The sequence below is a fragment of the Lissotriton helveticus genome, chromosome 3_1 (assembly GCF_964261635.1).
Source record: "Lissotriton helveticus chromosome 3_1, aLisHel1.1, whole genome shotgun sequence".
NCBI lineage: Eukaryota > Metazoa > Chordata > Amphibia > Caudata > Salamandridae > Lissotriton > Lissotriton helveticus.
Window position 1 is genome coordinate 429,782,127 of NC_136061.1, and position 17,824 is coordinate 429,799,950.

The following is a 17,824-nucleotide window of genomic DNA, read 5'->3' on the forward strand; positions in this document are numbered from 1 at the left end:
GCAAGTTAGTAAAAAGAACCCTCACTCTCCGACCTGGTCGGTGACATGCTTCATCATGGCGTTCCCACAGGGTAGACCGAATGTCTTCCCGGTGTGCTTCAACGCCTGATGTTACAGCGGAGCTGGTTTCTTGTGATTCTGAGAGGTGCAAAAAAGGAAAGTGATTGAGTGATGTTAAAAATAAACAGCCAGTGTCTCGAAAAAAACTTTATTTGGAGACTAGACTGCCTTCATTAAAAACGGTGTAGCGGACGCCAAATGGATATAAGTTTGAACCATTAGTGTCCTTGAGGAATGATCGACATGTTTCTGCTCATTGTGGGCTTAGGCCAGCCGAGCTTTCATCAGGACCAGTGTGCACCCCTTACGGTATACACTCACTAAGGTGTATCCTAACCTAGGGGTGTGTAAAATCAGTGTTCCAAAACTGACTGTTACAATGAACCGTCCTGGAATTTCCCAGTGTCCAAAAACCCCTGTGAAGATAATAAAGGGAAACAAAAAATAGACATACAGCAACATCTTAATCAGGTAGTCCAATACATTAATAGGAACATGTAGACAGTTGCCTTAGGTGATGTGAATAGTTGCCGTGTCAGTCTCCACCTTTACATACCATAGGGTGCATTTATATTGTATATGGTAAGGATCTCTGTGCCTAATTGCCAAGGTTCTTAGCATCAGAAACAGCATATAGTGTGGCATGCACAGGAAACTCTTTGCGCATGCAAATTTATAAAACACTTGATTAAGTGGCTGCTAAACTTGTATACATAAATATCATCTGGATACACAGTCGCATTTAAGTGGTCTACGAAGTGGAGGCTCCTAACCACTCAGAAGAGTGCCTCCCGCACCCTTGCGGGGTGTAGCCACCGCAGTATGGAGAAAAATACTCGTGAAGGATACGCTCTTGAAGGATATGCTCTTTGTAATCTTACGTGTCAAAGCGTGAGTTGCTGCTTCCGTGGGCTCACTGCGGGGATATGTTTCTTCACGCCAAGTGAAGAGCTGTAGTTGTACGGAAGGAAGGTCGATCACACACATGAGAAGGGCTAGTAAGTATGTTTACTCGTTTTGCTAGAGTGAAAGTGCTCGGTAATGTATCACACCCATAGTGTGTCTAGCGGACCTAAACAGTGGATGTACAAATGGGGTGGAGGTCACCGCGTGTATGTTCGCTCATTCTATGCGAGTGACCCCTTACTGGCGTATTTCAAAGCAACTGCTCAGATACATCGCATAGTGGTGGTGCGCTACGCAGGTGTGTGTTGAGAAGCTGCAGAATTAATTTGAAAGCATCTAAACTAACACCCCTGTGCCCGATGTTCATTTACTTCAAAATGTTGATTGTCTATAAAAGAAAAATGTTGCGTTGTCTAATGCGACCATGAGCGAGGGTAAAGTATTCCCGCATACTTAGTAAATTGAAGGATTTAAGTTAACCCCATTGTATGAATCGTGATAGATATGACTTAACATTCAGTGGCGTGTTTGTAGTGCGCTCGAACTGTCAAGAACATAGTAACAGGAAAAACCCGTTACAAAAAAATGGGAAAAACCCATTACAAAAAAAGGGAAAGAGGGGGGCGCCGTGAAAGGAGGGAAGATAGAACGATTAGAAGTTCCCCTTAGTGAGATACCGGCATATTAAAATATATACATGCGGCTAGGTAACGATAGTAATGCGCTTAAAGATGCTATATATTAAAGGCTCGGCGGGCACCGCAAAACTTACTTAATACTTGGCGACTCCCCTCATATAAACCTGTCTACAGCTGCATCCGTGGCCCGAATGTTGCCTGAGTCAGGGAACGCAGAAGTGATCAAGCAATGACTAGCGCGTCATTGTGATGCTGATCACACGTTCCTAAAGGTGTAGTGCCCTTTTTGGTGCTGTGATGCTTTATTGACACCGGTTTTGAGTACCGTTTGTTGGACACATATACCAGGTGGATTAATACCTGGATTAAAGCCTGGCGATAAACCTTATTTTGAAATAAACTGCAGACATGTCACTTGCGCATCTAAGTGTAGCCTGTCACGTGTTTTTAAAGGGATCGTGCCCAGTTCAGTGCCAAAAAACTTTATTGACACAGATTTGGACACGGTTTGTTTGACAAGGGTACTGGGTATGTTAGAGATAGAAGCAGACCTCAATCATTTTCGTTATTTTACGATTAAGTCTGCGGAATTGGGCAGTCGCAACAAAAGTGGTGAACAAATAAACAAAGAATCTGTTATTACATAATGAACTCCTAGAAGCTGACTGTGTATGAACCCGTAGTGATGCATACCGTGGTAAGATGTGACAGGTGTGTAATTGAGTAGAGGTGACAACAGAGACAGCATCTTGCACCTTGATTATCTTGTGCCAGGGGCAAAAAATGCCCAATGGAGGTGTGACTGATGGTGTTGGTCATAGCGACTAGCTTCCTATTGTTTTAGTGCTGAGCCCCACGGTATATTATCGTTTAAACCTTCTTGATGTGTCCCCAGACGGTAAGTCCACCGTTGTTCTTTTTCGAAGAGACGATCTCATGTGTCTTCATAGCTTTCCAGCTGTTCTATTACCGTCCAATGTACATCATCCGGGGCATGTTTCATCTGGATGTAGTGGGCTGTTAGTTTGGTTGTGTTCCTCTGACAACGGATATTGCTGCGATGTTCTCCAATCCGCTGTTTGACCTTTCTTGTGGTCATGCCCACATACTGCGAGCCGCATGGGAAAGTAATTAAGTACACCACATTTTGGGAATTACAATTGATATGTTTTTGTTGGGTCCATGTTTTTCCTTGTACGAGTTGCAGGAATTTGGTTGCCGCAGTCAGGTGGGATACGCTGCATCCCCCGCATTGGAAATGGCCTACAATAGTTGGGAGCCCCCACGCATTCAGGACTGTTTGGCCATTCGAAGGTTCTCAAATTGCTGGGGCTGTGTGCACTAGGGAATCCTTCAAACTCTGTGCACGTTTGTAGGAAAATAAGGGTTTTGTCCACTCATGCTTGTTGCTGGTGAGAATCCTCCAGTGCTTGTTAATAGCACGCCTGACCTGGTTAGAGATAGGATTAAAAGTTGTAACACAAGTCAGTGGTATGTTATCCGTTGTGTTCTTGTGGGTACATCTTCCAGAAGGGCGTCTCGGTTTTGGTTCCTGGCTCTCTTCCGGCTATTTTCGAGAATTCTTCTTGGATATCCTCGTACCTGAAGCTTCCCTGTTAACTCCTGTGCTTGGATCTTGAAGAGAGATCGCTGCAGTTACGTTTTAAACGTAAGTATTGCCCAAACGGGAGATTTTCCCTGAGTGGGCGCGGATGGAAGCTGGCAAAGTGCAGAAGGTTATTCTTGACAGTGGGTTTTTGATAGGTCTTGGTCTTGAGCTGGCTTCCTACTCTTCTGACAGTGACATCCAGAAAAACCATCTCATCTTTGTCGTACACATGAGTGAATTTTAAATGGGGTTCTCAAGTATTGACCCATTGAAAAAATCGAAACGAGCAAGTCCTTGGGTCCTTTCCAGATCATGAGGACGTCATCAATTTACCTCTGCCAGAACGCGATGTTATCTGTAAAGGGGTTCGTGGATGCAAGAATGTTATTGCATTCAAAATCAAAGACATACAGGCCATCGACACTAGGGGCAAAAGTACTGCCCATCGAAGTGCCGGTGGCCTGTAGGTAGATGTTGTCTTGATATTTGAAGAAATTGCGTTTAAGTGCTAGGGTCACACATTTTACCACAAAATCCATGGCTGTGTGGTAATCCCATTCTGCCTGGTTCAAAATCTCTGCTATCACCCTGATGGTCTCGTCCTGGGGAATGCAGGTGTAGAGGCTTTCGATATCCAGGGACACCAGAAGTGTGAGTTATAAAGGGGTTACCCTGTGAACTCAAGGACCTGGGGTCTGAGATAAGTACAAAGAAAAAGTGGTCCGAGTTGACAATATTATGTCTATACAAATATTCACTTCATACCAAAAAACACCACATATAATTCAATATAACGGAATCTAACTGATGCAATATTCTTATTCAAATTGCATTTATTATCCACAAGGAGATATTCATTGGAGTCTTAATGAATTCATCATAGTATAATTAGTAGTAAATCATTCAATGTAATTATATATTCATTACATTCAAATAGTGCTCTCAGTGAAGTTGGGAAAGGAAGTGAAGGGGTATGTGAGGGACTGGGTAAAGGTAGTGTGACATTGAAACATCACAGTAAAATCAAAAACGCCTTTACAATCAAGGTAGTATTAGTGTTCCCAGATACATCACACATAGGTAAAAATATATTCATTGCTTCAGATCCTATGGTGTGTCAGTTTGGCGCAGTCTACGTTTCGACCCCTGGTGTATTGAAGGGTTAGTATGGCCTCATGTTGGGGTCTTCATCAGGACATAGTAGAGAGCCTGTGAAGTAAGGCGGAAGGTATAATCAATGGCCTGTGTGGTGAATTGGTTAATCATTTAGGTAGAAAATGTAGGCATTACCTACATGAGAGTAACGGTCAATCGATGTTACCGTCCTGGTGAGGGGCTGTGATGCTCCTAGAATTCTGAAATATACAAAGAATAAAAAGATTCCTCAACGGGAAGTCCTGACTTTGGCAGTCAAGAAAACCTATTTATGGGAGAGACACTTACTGGGGGGTGCGTCCTCATGCGGCAGCATAGGACGTTGAGTCATGCAGTCATTACTTGATGATGATCGCCGGATTGGTCTGGCATCATTCTGAAGAGAAAAACCTTTATGAGGTACTGGGATACGCATTAGGGGCATACCAATTGCAGCCTTGTGTGGTTCACACAGGGTCCAACGCATGCATTATGTGATTAATAGCCAACCATGTACATGCGGTAGCTTATTCAAGAGTGGTTTGAGAAGGGTACGCCGATTGGACAGTGGCCATCAAGAGTTCAGAAAGTGACAAACATTTGAAAGCGCTGAGGCTCAGTAGTCATCAAAAGTTCAGAAAGTGAAAATCATTTAAAAGCGCTGAGGCTCCAGTGGAACAACCATCTGATTGGAAATTCCGTGCCTCAAGGTATCATGTGAAATAAGTCGGTATACAAAGCTAGTCCTCGCGTGTAATCAAGTTTTGTGCTCACAACTCAATGTTAGACCTTATAGCCCGTTGCTTGTATCAGGCGGGCTGTGATTGACATACCTGGATGGCATCTGCCTTAGTCCGTCCGTGCAGCACGAGTCCTCGTAAAATCTGAGGCTCCTCGCGGTGCTGCAGCTCAGTGCTAGGTGACTAGGGGCTCGACACACATCAGCCAATCAGAGGCTGGCGTGCACAAACACCACGTCGTCATGCCCGAGTCGTCTAGGGAGTGTGTGTAAAGGTGCCGTATTTCCTCAAAGGTCTGTATTAATGTAAGGGATGTCATTGTTAACACGATTCCTAAGGGTGGTCTAGTAGAGGGCAAAGGCACATTATTTGCCGTGCATATCACTCGTCAGGATTGTAAAAAATTGAATAACTGTTATCTAAAGAATAAACCAAACATGGTGAATTGAAACAGTCCATGTACGTTATGCATCAGTGTTAGTGCAGTATCTGGTTCTGGTATTAGCCACATACAAATTTACAATTGACTTAATATTAGTTGTGTAGAATACTATTACATAAAGACGGTCCTCACATTATGGTATTCACGATCTGACTTCACATTATGTCGCGAACATGATCTAGAATTGGAACAATTCATATCTGTTATACATCAGTGTCACAGAGATATCTGCAGTATCAGTGTTTTATTATAAATAAAAAATATTTTATACCTTCTTAGATTCTAAATTAGCCTGACACTCGATATTTCCAACCATATACATACTGACGTCCCTCATAGGGTGGTATTCACGATCTGGTGGTACATTTTATTCAATAGACGAATGATATAGGTACAAACATACTAAATTGGTATTTAACAAATGAATCGAATTAGCATGAGATACACGTGCTGATGATGTGAACAGCCCAATAGGTTTGTGGGTGAACCATATTTTCTTACACAGTAAGTGTTCTGTCTAAATGGACAGTGTACTGACACCCCCTAGTTGTTCATATCATGGTTTGAGGTCCCTATGTCTGTGTGTGGAAAGATCATTCGGGTTCCAAACCTGCCATCTGGGCAAAATTGGCATCTAGTTCATTCAGACCCATTGAGATGGTCTTGAATTTGTGCATCCATTTACATTCCCTGATGTTGAGAATCGAGTTCAGATTTCCACCCCTTGGCCCCAAGGTGATTTTTTCTAAGATGACCCATCTAATAGATTCAGGAGTGTGGTTTTTGTTCATAAAGTGTTCCACCAGTGGGGCTCCTACTGTTTGGCAGCGGATTCTGCTGCAGTGTTGGAAAATGCGGTTTTTTACTTTTTGTTTGGTTTGACCAATGTACATCAGTTCACATGGGCACAGAATGGCATATATTACTCCACTGGTATTGCAATTCGTGAACGACTTCAGGTTGATGGTCAGATTGTTGTGTGTGATTTCTTTGGTTTCCCAACAGGTTGGGCAGGCTTTGCACATGGTGCAACGAAAGTGACCTACTATCTCGGGTAGGTTCCAAAGTCCTTGGATGGTCGGTGCCTGTGGTGTGTCCAGTAAGGATCGGACGACATAGTCCCTGATACTTTTGGCTTTTTTGAAGGCATGCATCGGCGGCTCGGGAGTATCTATGGTGTCTGCAACCAATCCCCAATGTTTGTTGATGATCCTTCTGATGTCATTACTCTTAGTGCAGAATGTAGTGACGCAGATCATACGATCCTGAGAAGACTGGCGTTCTTTTGGTGTTAACAATGTGGATCTATCCTGAAACCAAGCTCGTTTGCGTGATCTTTTCACTAGTCGTTTCGGGTACCCCCTCTCTACCAGACGGGTGATTAGCTCGTCAGATTCTTTGAAGAAATCTTCCTTCCGGGAGCAGTTTCTACGGATACGTAGAAATTGGCCGAATGGCAAATTGTCTCGCAAGGCTCTCGTGTGGTGACTGGTATATCTTAGAAGCGAATTCCTTTCCACTGGTTTCCTGTAGAGGGTAGTGTGAAGCTTGCCTTCCATGTCCTTGATGGTAATATCCAGGAAATCTATCTGTTCTTTACTCATGGTCATGGTAAATTTTATGTCTTCTGATTGTGTGTTCAACCACTCCATGAAGACCCTTAAGTCATTTTCCTCACCGGACCATATTAATAGGATGTCATCTATGTATCTATTCCAATTGGAGATAGAATTGTGGAACGGATTGTGTTGGGAAAGAATACAGTCTTGCTCATATTCAGACATAAATAGAATAGCCAGGTCCGGCGCGAATGCTGCGCCCATTGCTACTCCCTTGCTCTGGAAGTAGAATTTATTCTGGAAAACGAAAAAGTTTTTAGTCATGGCGATTTCAAGTAGAGCAATGATAAATTCTGTGGGAACCCCAGCTGGTTGTACCCTTTTGTTCAGAATTCTCCTCATGCAGTCTAGTGCAGGTCGTTGGGGGATGCTGGTGTAGAGTGAGACGATGTCCATCGTCACCAGGATCTGGTTGTTTCTATCGAATGGCATCTGATCAATCAAGTTAATCACTTGCATGGTATCCCTTAGGTACGTCGGTGTTGCTTCTGCCAGTGGTTTCAGGAAGGCATCTACATACTTGCAGAGTGGTTCAATCAGGGAACCACATCCCGATATAATCGACCGACCAGGTGGTTTGGATGGATTCTTGTGTACCTTCGGTAATACATATATTGTAGGAACTCTTGGTGATTCCACATTAAGGAAATCAAACTCTTTTTTAGTAAGAAATCCCATTTCCAGACCTTTCTTTGTAATGGCAACAATCTCAGTTCTTATCTCTTTAGTTGGATCACAGGCTACCGGTCTATAGCTTACTCCGTCCCTCAACTGTGAATAGATCTCTGTCTTGTAATCCTCCACATCCAGCATGACAATGGAACCCCCTTTGTCGGCTGGTTTGATGACAACCGACTTGTTGTTTCTAAGAGTTTCCAGGGCTTTGCGTTCTCCTGCGGAGATGTTATGTCTCACGTAGGATCTCCTGTCACATGTTCGTAAGACATCTCTGAGTACCACACTCTCATATGTCAAGATCCTGTGTGATACCGAGGTCATAGAGGGCATGAATGTTGATGGTGGGCGAAAATTGGTAAAGGCCGTCATCGTTGGTAATGGACAGTTTTTGAAAAAATGTTTCAGTCTTATTTTTCTGAAAAATCTGGTGAGTTCCGTCTTGATATTGAATCTGTTAGCCAGGGATGTAGGTACAAAAGATAGTCCTTTACAGAGTACACTATTTTCATCTTCCATTGGTGTATGGTTGGATAGGTTGATAATGGGGTTGGTTCTGGATGTGGTCATGGGGGGCCCCCCAGTTACCACCTGTATGTCTTCCGCCTGGTGCTCCTCTCCCCGTGGTCCTCCGGTTGGAAGCGCACCTGCTTCGGATTCTGGCCTTGCTGTCTCCCTCCGTCCCAGGTCTGTTGGTTCTGTCCCCGAGTGGGGCGATTGTTCCAGGAACCACCTCGGCCTCTGCCTCTTGGGGGTCTCCACTGTGCATCGCCTAAAAAAGGTTGTTGGGGACCGCTCATATGGTCTTGGGGTGGCTGATACCATTGGTCTTGGTTTGAGTAGTTTGCTGGTCCGGTAGGCTCGTTTTCACTATCCCCACTATATGAAGAATCAGAAAAATTCGTGAACCTGCGGGTTCCTCTGTATCCTCCTCTCCCTCTATAGAAAAAGCGACCTTGAGTGTCTTGTCTGTAATAGTCTGTTTGGAGGTAAGGGTAAGTCTTCTTTTTGTCGTAATATTGAATGTCTTTGGCTAGCTATACACACACTCCCTAGACGACTCGGGCATGACGACGTGGTGTTCGTGCACGCCAGCCTCTGATTGGCTGATGTGTGTCGAACCCCTAGTCACCTAGCACTGAGCTGCAGCACCGCGAGGAGCCTCAGATTTTACGAGGACTCGTGCTGCACGGACGGACTAAGGCAGATGCCATCCAGGTATGTCAATCACAGCCCGCCTGATACAAGCAACGGGCTATAAGGTCTAACATTGAGTTGTGAGCACAAAACTTGATTACACGCGAGGACTAGCTTTGTATACCAACTTATTTCACATGATACATTGAGGCACGGAATTTCCAATCAGATGGTTGTTCCACTGGAGCCTCAGCGCTTTTAAATGATTTTCACTTTCTGAACTTTTGATGACTACTGAGCCTCAGCGCTTTCAAATGTTTGTCACTTTCTGAACTCTTGATGGCCACTGTCCAATCGGCGTACCCTTCTCAAACCACTCTTGAATAAGCTACCGCATGTACATGGTTGGCTATTAATCACATAATGCATGCGTTGGACCCTGTGTGAACCACACAAGGCTGCAATTGGTATGCCCCTAATGCGTATCCCAGTACCTCATAAAGGTTTTTCTCTTCAGAATGATGCCAGACCAATCCGGCGATCATCATCAAGTAATGACTGCATGACTCAACGTCCTATGCTGCCGCATGAGGACGCACCCCCCAGTAAGTGTCTCTCCCATAAATAGGTTTTCTTGACTGCCAAAGTCAGGACTTCCCGTTGAGGAATCTTTTTATTCTTTGTATATTTCAGAATTCTAGGAGCATCACAGCCCCTCACCAGGACGGTAACATCGATTGACCGTTACTCTCATGTAGGTAATGCCTACATTTTCTACCTAAATGATTAACCAATTCACCACACAGGCCATTGATTATACCTTCCGCCTTACTTCACAGGCTCTCTACTATGTCCTGATGAAGACCCCAACATGAGGCCATACTAACCCTTCAATACACCAGGGGTCGAAACGTAGACTGCGCCAAACTGACACACCATAGGATCTGAAGCAATGAATATATTTTTACCTATGTGTGATGTATCTGGGAACACTAATACTACCTTGATTGTAAAGGCGTTTTTGATTTTACTGTGATGTTTCAATGTCACACTACCTTTACCCAGTCCCTCACATACCCCTTCACTTCCTTTCCCAACTTCACTGAGAGCACTATTTGAATGTAATGAATATATAATTACATTGAATGATTTACTACTAATTATACTATGATGAATTCATTAAGACTCCAATGAATATCTCCTTGTGGATAATAAATGCAATTTGAATAAGAATATTGCATCAGTTAGATTCCGTTATATTGAATTATATGTGGTGTTTTTTGGTATGAAGTGAATATTTGTATAGACATAATATTGTCAACTCGGACCACTTTTTCTTTGTACTTATCAGGGACACCAGAAGGCATTGGTCTTCTGGCATCTGGATATCCCGGAGGACCGTCAGAAGACTCTTTGTGTCTTTTATATAGGTACTGGTGCCTTGTATCAATGGTTTTAAGAAAAAGTCACAGTACTTCGATAATGGTTCCAGGAGTGAACCTACGCCTGAAAAGATAGGTTGTCCCGGGGGGTGGAAGTTTGTTTTTACGTGACTTGGGCAACGTGTAGAAGTAGGGGATCCTGTTTTCAGATGTCAACAAGAAAGCAGCTTCTTGTCTGGTGATTTCATTGGCTTCTTCAGCACTGGACACTAATTCTGTGATCTCACTTCGTAAAGCTTGTGAAGGGTCCTCTTGAAGTAGTACATAATTGGTTGAGTTACTCAAAAGTCGTCTGCATTCCCTATCATAATCATCTGTATTTTGTATGACTAGGCCTCCGCCTTTGTCTACAGCCTTTATTACAATGTTGGGATTGGTTTTAAGTTTTTCCAATGCTTGAAACTCTTGAGCTTTAAGGTTACAATAGATGCTGGGTTCAGGTATGTTTTCCACCTCATTAAAAACAGCCTGTTCGAACGCTATCAGTGCAGGAGGAGTCATGTGAGGAGGAGGGGTGAATGAAGATTTTGGTCTGAAGCCAGTGTCACTTGTCAAGGTTTGAGAGGTATCCGTATTCTGACTTTCAAAAAAACTTTTTAGTTTAAGCTTACGAAAGAAGTCTGCCAACTCGCAGTGGAGTTTGAAGCGATCTAACTTTGCTGTAGGGATGAAGCCCAGGCCTTTTTCTAAAAGAAAAGTTTCTTCCACGCTGAAAACTGTAGTGGAGAGGTTGGTGATCAGGCTCTTAGGTTGCTGGGACCTGCCCGTGGCTCCTATGTTTTGCTCCGCGTATTGTCCCCTACCGCTTCTGCCTGCTCCCAGTGAACCTGGTTGCCCCCTCTCCTTCGTCCCCTGCCCCTCCTGCCCCGTCCTAAAAAAGGCTGGGGATACATGTTCTGTTGGTATTGGGGAAAGGGGATTTGATGTGGGCTCCAGCCCATCATTGGTGGGAAAGGTGGTTGTTGGAAATTGGGGTGGAAATTACCGCCCCCCCATTTGGCTAAAAGGATACCACGTTTGTTGGGGTTGTGTTCTTCTACCCCTACCTCTGTTTTGCATTCTTTTCCCACTGCCGCCTGGGCTAGAACAACTTGTTGTGGAGCCCTTGTCTCCTGAGGTATCAGTATCATTATTAGCTCTTTTAGCTGGTGTGTACTCTGTACTTGAGTAAGGGTATGTCTTTTCAAAAGACCACTTTTTGAGGTCTTTTTGTAACTGTCGGGCCTTAGACTGGGCGAGATTCTCCTTATATTCGTTCACCTCTTTGTTTAGTTCATCCAATTTCTTTTTGTACCCAGTTAAAGTGGTACGAAAATGGGTCTCAGTTAGTTGAATTTCAACCAAGAGAGCCTCCGAAAGGCGGAGTGCTGTCTTCATGATAAGCACTCCCCAGTCACGGGTGCAATGTCATGCTATTTGGGCCCATTCTTTCCTGAATGTAACATCATCCAGGAAAATTCTGGGCGCATTTGACACTAAGAGGCCCTTTGGTGCGGTGTTATTTATTAATATTCCTTTATCATTGTGCCGTGTAAGATAGCTCGTATACGGCATCTTTTTTGTTCTGAAAGTTTGTCCCATTCCGTGGTTTGGGAAATTGTTTGGGCCATTGATAGCTCTGCAAAGAGTGATGGATCTGACAAGAGAGCATCTACTTCTTCCCTCGTGTACGAGAGGCCTAAATTCTCCATACTGACGGCGAGGTGTAGCAACAACACTGTGACACACAGAATCTGCAAAGAGACTCTCGCAGCTGTGTGCTGCAAATCACGTTTAAACAACAAGAGAGTGAGGGTAAAGAACCACTCTTATACCCCAGTGAAGTACAGTTAAACAACAAAAGAGTGATCAGAAGTGTGGTTTATCAATTTGTTCGCAGAAGAAGGCGGAGAGGGGTTCACTAACCCTTCTCCGCCTTCCTCTTTTGGTATAAATTAGTGTGCTTAACCCTTAGAAGAGTCACTACTGCGAAAAAATTGATAAAGCCCACTTCTGATCACTCTTTTGTTGTTTAACTGTACTTTACTGGGGTATAAGAGTGGTTCTTTACCCTCACTCTCTTGTTATTTAAACCTATTGTACGCAAGGACATGTCAAAAACTGGAGAAGAACTGGTTCCGCGAACGATCACCGGACAGCTACACTGCCCACAAGAATGCCACCCGCAGACATCGCCAACTCATTAGAGCCGCCAAGAGGGCCTCATTTAAGGACCGCCTAGACAACAACGCACACAATAGCAAGGAGCTCTTCAACACCTTGAAGGAACTCTTCAACCCCAGCTCCAATGCCAACGACATCCCGCCGTCACAAGACCTTTGCGAGTCTCTGGCTACCTTCTTCCACCGCAAGATCACCGACATCCACAACAGTTTCAATGCCACAACCGCCCCGACGGCCACCGCCCCCACCACCACCACACGCACCGACCAGTTACTCTCCTGGACAAGCGTCAACGACAAGGACACCAGCGATATCATGAAGTCCATCCACTCCAGCTCACCGCTAGAACCATGCCCCACCACATCTTCAACAAAGCCAGCGCATCCATCGCACCTCAGCTCAGCAAGGCCACCAACATCTCCTTTGAGACAGCAACCTTCCCGGAAGATCAGCGCCTTACTGAAGAAACCAAAGGCGGACCCCAAAGACCTCAAGAACTTCGGGCCCATCTAAATGCTCCCTTTTCCGGCTAAGGTCACAGAGAAAATAGTCAACAAACAGCTGACCCGCAACCTCGAAGAGAACAACATCCTGGACCCATCCCAGTCGGTTTCCGCAGCAACCACAGCACCGAAACCGCCCTCATCGCCGCCATGGATGACATCAGGACCCTGCTAGACAATGGAGAAACAGCAGCCCTCATCCTCCTGGACCTATCAGCCGCCTTCGACACAGTCTGCCACCACACCCTACACACACGCCTACACAACGCCGGAATCCAAGGGAAGGCCCTGGGCCGGACCACCTCCTTCCTTTCCGGCAGATCCCAGAGTGTCCGCCTCCCCCCTTCCGCTCCAATGCCACCGAGATCATCTGCGGGGTACCCCAGGGCTCGTCCTTCAGCCCGACGCTGTTCAACATCTACATGGCACCCCTCGCCCCGTCGTCCGTCAACACGACCTCAACATCATCTCTTATGCCGACGACACCCAGCTGATCATCTCCCTCACCAAAGACCCTCACAAAGCCAAAACCAACCTCCACAAAGGAATGAAGACCGTCGCCGACTGGATGAGGATCAGTCGACTGAAGCTGAACTCTGACAAAATTGAGGTCCTCATCCTTGGGCCCACCCCTTAGGCCTGGGAAGACTCCTGGTGGCCGACCGCACTGGGAACCGCTCTGACTCCCACTGACCATGCATGCAACCTGGGGGTCATCCTCGACTCCACCCTTACCATGACTAAGCAGGTCAACGCCATCTTTTCCTCCTGCTTCAACATCCTCCGAATGCTACACAAGATCTTCAAATGGATCCCCACTGAAACAAGAAGAACAGTCATCCAGGCCCTCGTCACCAACAAGCTGGACTACGGCAACGCCCTCTAGGCAGGAGCATCAGCCAAACTCCTAAGACGGCTGCAACGCATCCAACACGCCTCGGCACGTCTGATCCTCGACATCCCCCGCCCCAGCCACATCACCCCCTACCTTAGAGACCTACACTGGCTCCCTGTCAACAAGAGGATAACCTTCAAGCTCCTCACCCACGCACACAAAGCCCACCACGACACCGGCCCAGCGTACCTCAACAGACGACTCAGCTTCTACACCCCCACCCGCATGCTCCGCTCTGCCGACCTCACCCTCACCGCTTTCCCAAGCATCCGAAGAACGACAGCCGGGGGCAGATCCTTCTCCCACCTCGCCGTCAAGGCCTGGAACACCCTCCCCACTAACCTACGGCAGACCCAAGACCTATTGGCCTTCAGAAGACTACTCAATACCTGGCTCTTCGATCAGTAGCAGAGCCCCCCCCTCCCTCCTGGCGCCTTAAGACCCTCACGGGTATGTAGTGCCCTTTACAAGTGTCCTGATTGATTGATTTATTGAAGTACTGTTTCCCTCTGCCCATGCAGTTAGGGATGCAATGTGCAATGCTTTGGCTTTCGATAAAGCTTTCCAACGTGCACTTTGATGCTTTGAGCAGACTGAAAGTCCTATTGTTTCAGAAGGATGCAGCCTTAACATCTGCAAGGGAGACGTTTGACTTCAAGTTGCAAGGTCTTCTTCTGAGATACAGTCGCTATTCCATGCTAATTTCCCACACAATTTCGGTGAGCTTGTGGAACGCATTTTTAACATGTCTAGTACTATGAGGTGTTACACCTTTTTTTAAGTCAATTGGCTTTGAGTTCGGTAGTACCTTCCAGACAGTCTTCTGAGATATTCCATCTTTCATACTCTCCATGCTGGGGAGCATTTTTGAGGATTACCGCTGGTTTTGTTTCTAATTGTTGCAAGTGGGATTTATTTTGTCAGTTTTGCAATGGCTGTTCCATCATGCGACCAAATGGGGATGGCATTGCCACACGTGCTCCTGTGTCATGAGAGAATGATGCAGTCCTTTGGCACATCCTTGCTCCGAGAACGTAAAAACAATTGGTTCTTGTTCTTTTGACCTGTCTGGCTACACTGTGTTCAGCCCGTCTTCTGCTGTCAGCTATGTACTTTCGAGTGTGCCCTGAACATATGCTTGGAAATGCAACCAGTTCAATCTATGGACATGGAAGTGCTGGTGAGTCCTCTAAAGACCCACTTATACTGATGCCCTTCGCAATTGCAGTTGCTTCAAAATGCACACTATGAGCATTCCTGGGATGCTACAGCTCCTGGTTATTTTGATCCTGGCTCATCATCTGCTGATTTGGTACTAGCAATTTCTCCTTCAGTGGCTGTGAGGGGTTTGGATTGACCATGTTTGCTCTATACAGCTGGTGCGATGGGTGTCACCGGAATAACCATCTGCGGATGCTGGGAACAGCAATGTTTTTGTCTATTCCCCAGAACATTTCAACAATCTGGCCGTTTCAAGCAGTACAGCTATTTTAATTATGTCTTGTTTTTATTAATCCAAATTCCTTTTAAATTATACTCGCTTTTATTCGCTTTGATATTGATTTTGAAATGTGTCTTTCTGAATGCTTTTATTTTCAAAGAGCATGGTGCTTTTATGATTTTAGTTTTCTATAACACTTTACATTTTTTGTATTATTTTCAGGAAGCGTTTTAATCATCTCATATCCAAGGAGTGGGTGTCATGCAGTCACATTATAGGCCTTTGTAGAGATACCACCATTTTACAGGCTTACGTTTTTAACCCCTTCCATGCTGATGACGGCCGGGAGCCGTTATGGCACACAGTGCTCGTGTGCTGATGACGGCTCCCGGCCATGACCGCACCCGCGATCAGAATGTGCCGCACAGGTGCAGAATCGCGGCCGCGCCCAAGGGGTTAAGTTGCCATCTTTCCTTATACACAATGACATTTGACACAGATTTGCTTGCATGCCTGTGCAGGATAATATTCTCTGAAACAGTTTTGCTTTAATTTCCATTTTGTAGGCATATTATCAAATACCTTGTGCATTCTGTACAAGGGCTAAGTTCACTACACAAAATAGCATTGTGTGCTATTGTCTGTTCAGCGACTGAGCTATCACAATAGAATCAACGAGAGTAACCTGACTGGGACTTCGGCATGGCAACATGATTCCTGTTTATCTCCCAAGAGGGATGCTTTCCAGCTCTCCAGCAAGACGGGCTTCCTGAAGACACTTAGCCACAGGTAATGTGGGAGTTATATCACCTTACAGGGATTCTGAGAGATTCACCCACTCTAGGCACACTAGGATAGGGAGCACTAGTTAGGAACAAAACATAACAGTATGTATATGCTTGCATATATTCTCTGTAAACAGCAGAATGGTTGAACTATTTGTCTTCTTTACCATGCTTTCATTGCTGATCATACTGCTATTCTGTTTCCTTCTATTCATTATTGCAGCACACCTGACTTCAGGTTGCATATTTCACCTGTTACCTTTCCTAGTTAGGGGAACAGATGGTGCATTGTGCACTAGCAGGACTAAGGCCATCATATTCTGATGGTGTGCCTAGAATCAGTTTTGCACAGTTTGACATTTATGTTGTCCAATAAACGCAAAGTTTTTACTGTAAGCCATACAACACCATGTGAGGATGATTTGCTTTAAGCCCCCATGGATGTTAAATCAATAGACTCATGTATTAATCATAATGATGGCTTCTCTAGTTTGGAATATTTCTTGAACAGTTGACCAGTTAATTTGTGATCTCATAGCAAAATGCTGGTGGAAATGGCTTACCTTGTCTTGAATAACTATTTTTTTAACTATGAAGATGTGCTGAATCACCAGGCATGCGATACTGCGATGGGTTCTTGCTTCGCCCCTTCGTACACCTCTTTGTTCACGGACAAATTTGAACATGATTTCATAGAAGGGCCTAGTTTAGAACAGTTTGAGGAAAATGTGCTAATTTGGTTGAGGTTCATCAATTATATTTTCAGGATTTGGAAGAGAGATGAGCAAACACTCAATCTTGAAGCAAAATCCTGTTAATAATGAGTTATCTTTGGAGGTCAGTGATCATATTATTTATTTTTGAGAATTGTGTCATATACATTGAAGATCACAAGATCAGGAGCAGCATTTATAGAAAACCCACGTCAGTTAAAAGTACTCTTCATTCAAGTTTAGCTCACCCCTCTCATCAAAAGAATAATATCTCCCTTAGGAAATTGTTGTGAGCATGCAGAATTTGTAGTAAAGATTCTGCCTTTCAGAAGGATGTTTCCAACATTCAACCATGTTATTAACATCAAGGTTCTTCCAACCATGTTATACAGAAAGCATTTAAGAAAGTTAACATTTAAACTAGAAATGCACTGCTCTGCTAAAATCTAATAATAAAGCAAATAAAAATAACAAAGAAACTAGTACCATTAGGTTTCTAACTAAATAGAATTCTAAATAGCCATTGGCATCGTCTCTTACTGGATAAAGAATTGACCAGGCATGTCAGAGTTCGTCCTGAAATTACCTTTAGAGGAGGGAAATCGTTAAAGGATACGTTATGTCCAAGCAACACTATTGCATTTTCCAAGAAGGCACGCAGACAATAAATAATTGTGAACATGCTAGGTGTTTTTAAATGTGTCGGTAAATGCCTCCCTGAACCATTACATTTTAAACTAATTGGGTTGTTGTAATTTTATGTTGTAATACTATACTATGTGAATATAAAATAAAATAATGTCGATGTTAAGCAGTTTAGTATTCAGACTAGAAGAAAAACAGCATGCCTTTGCATACCTTTGGTCTGCAAAGATTCATGCCAACAAGAAATAATTTGGGCCTCATTTATGAGGCCCCTTGT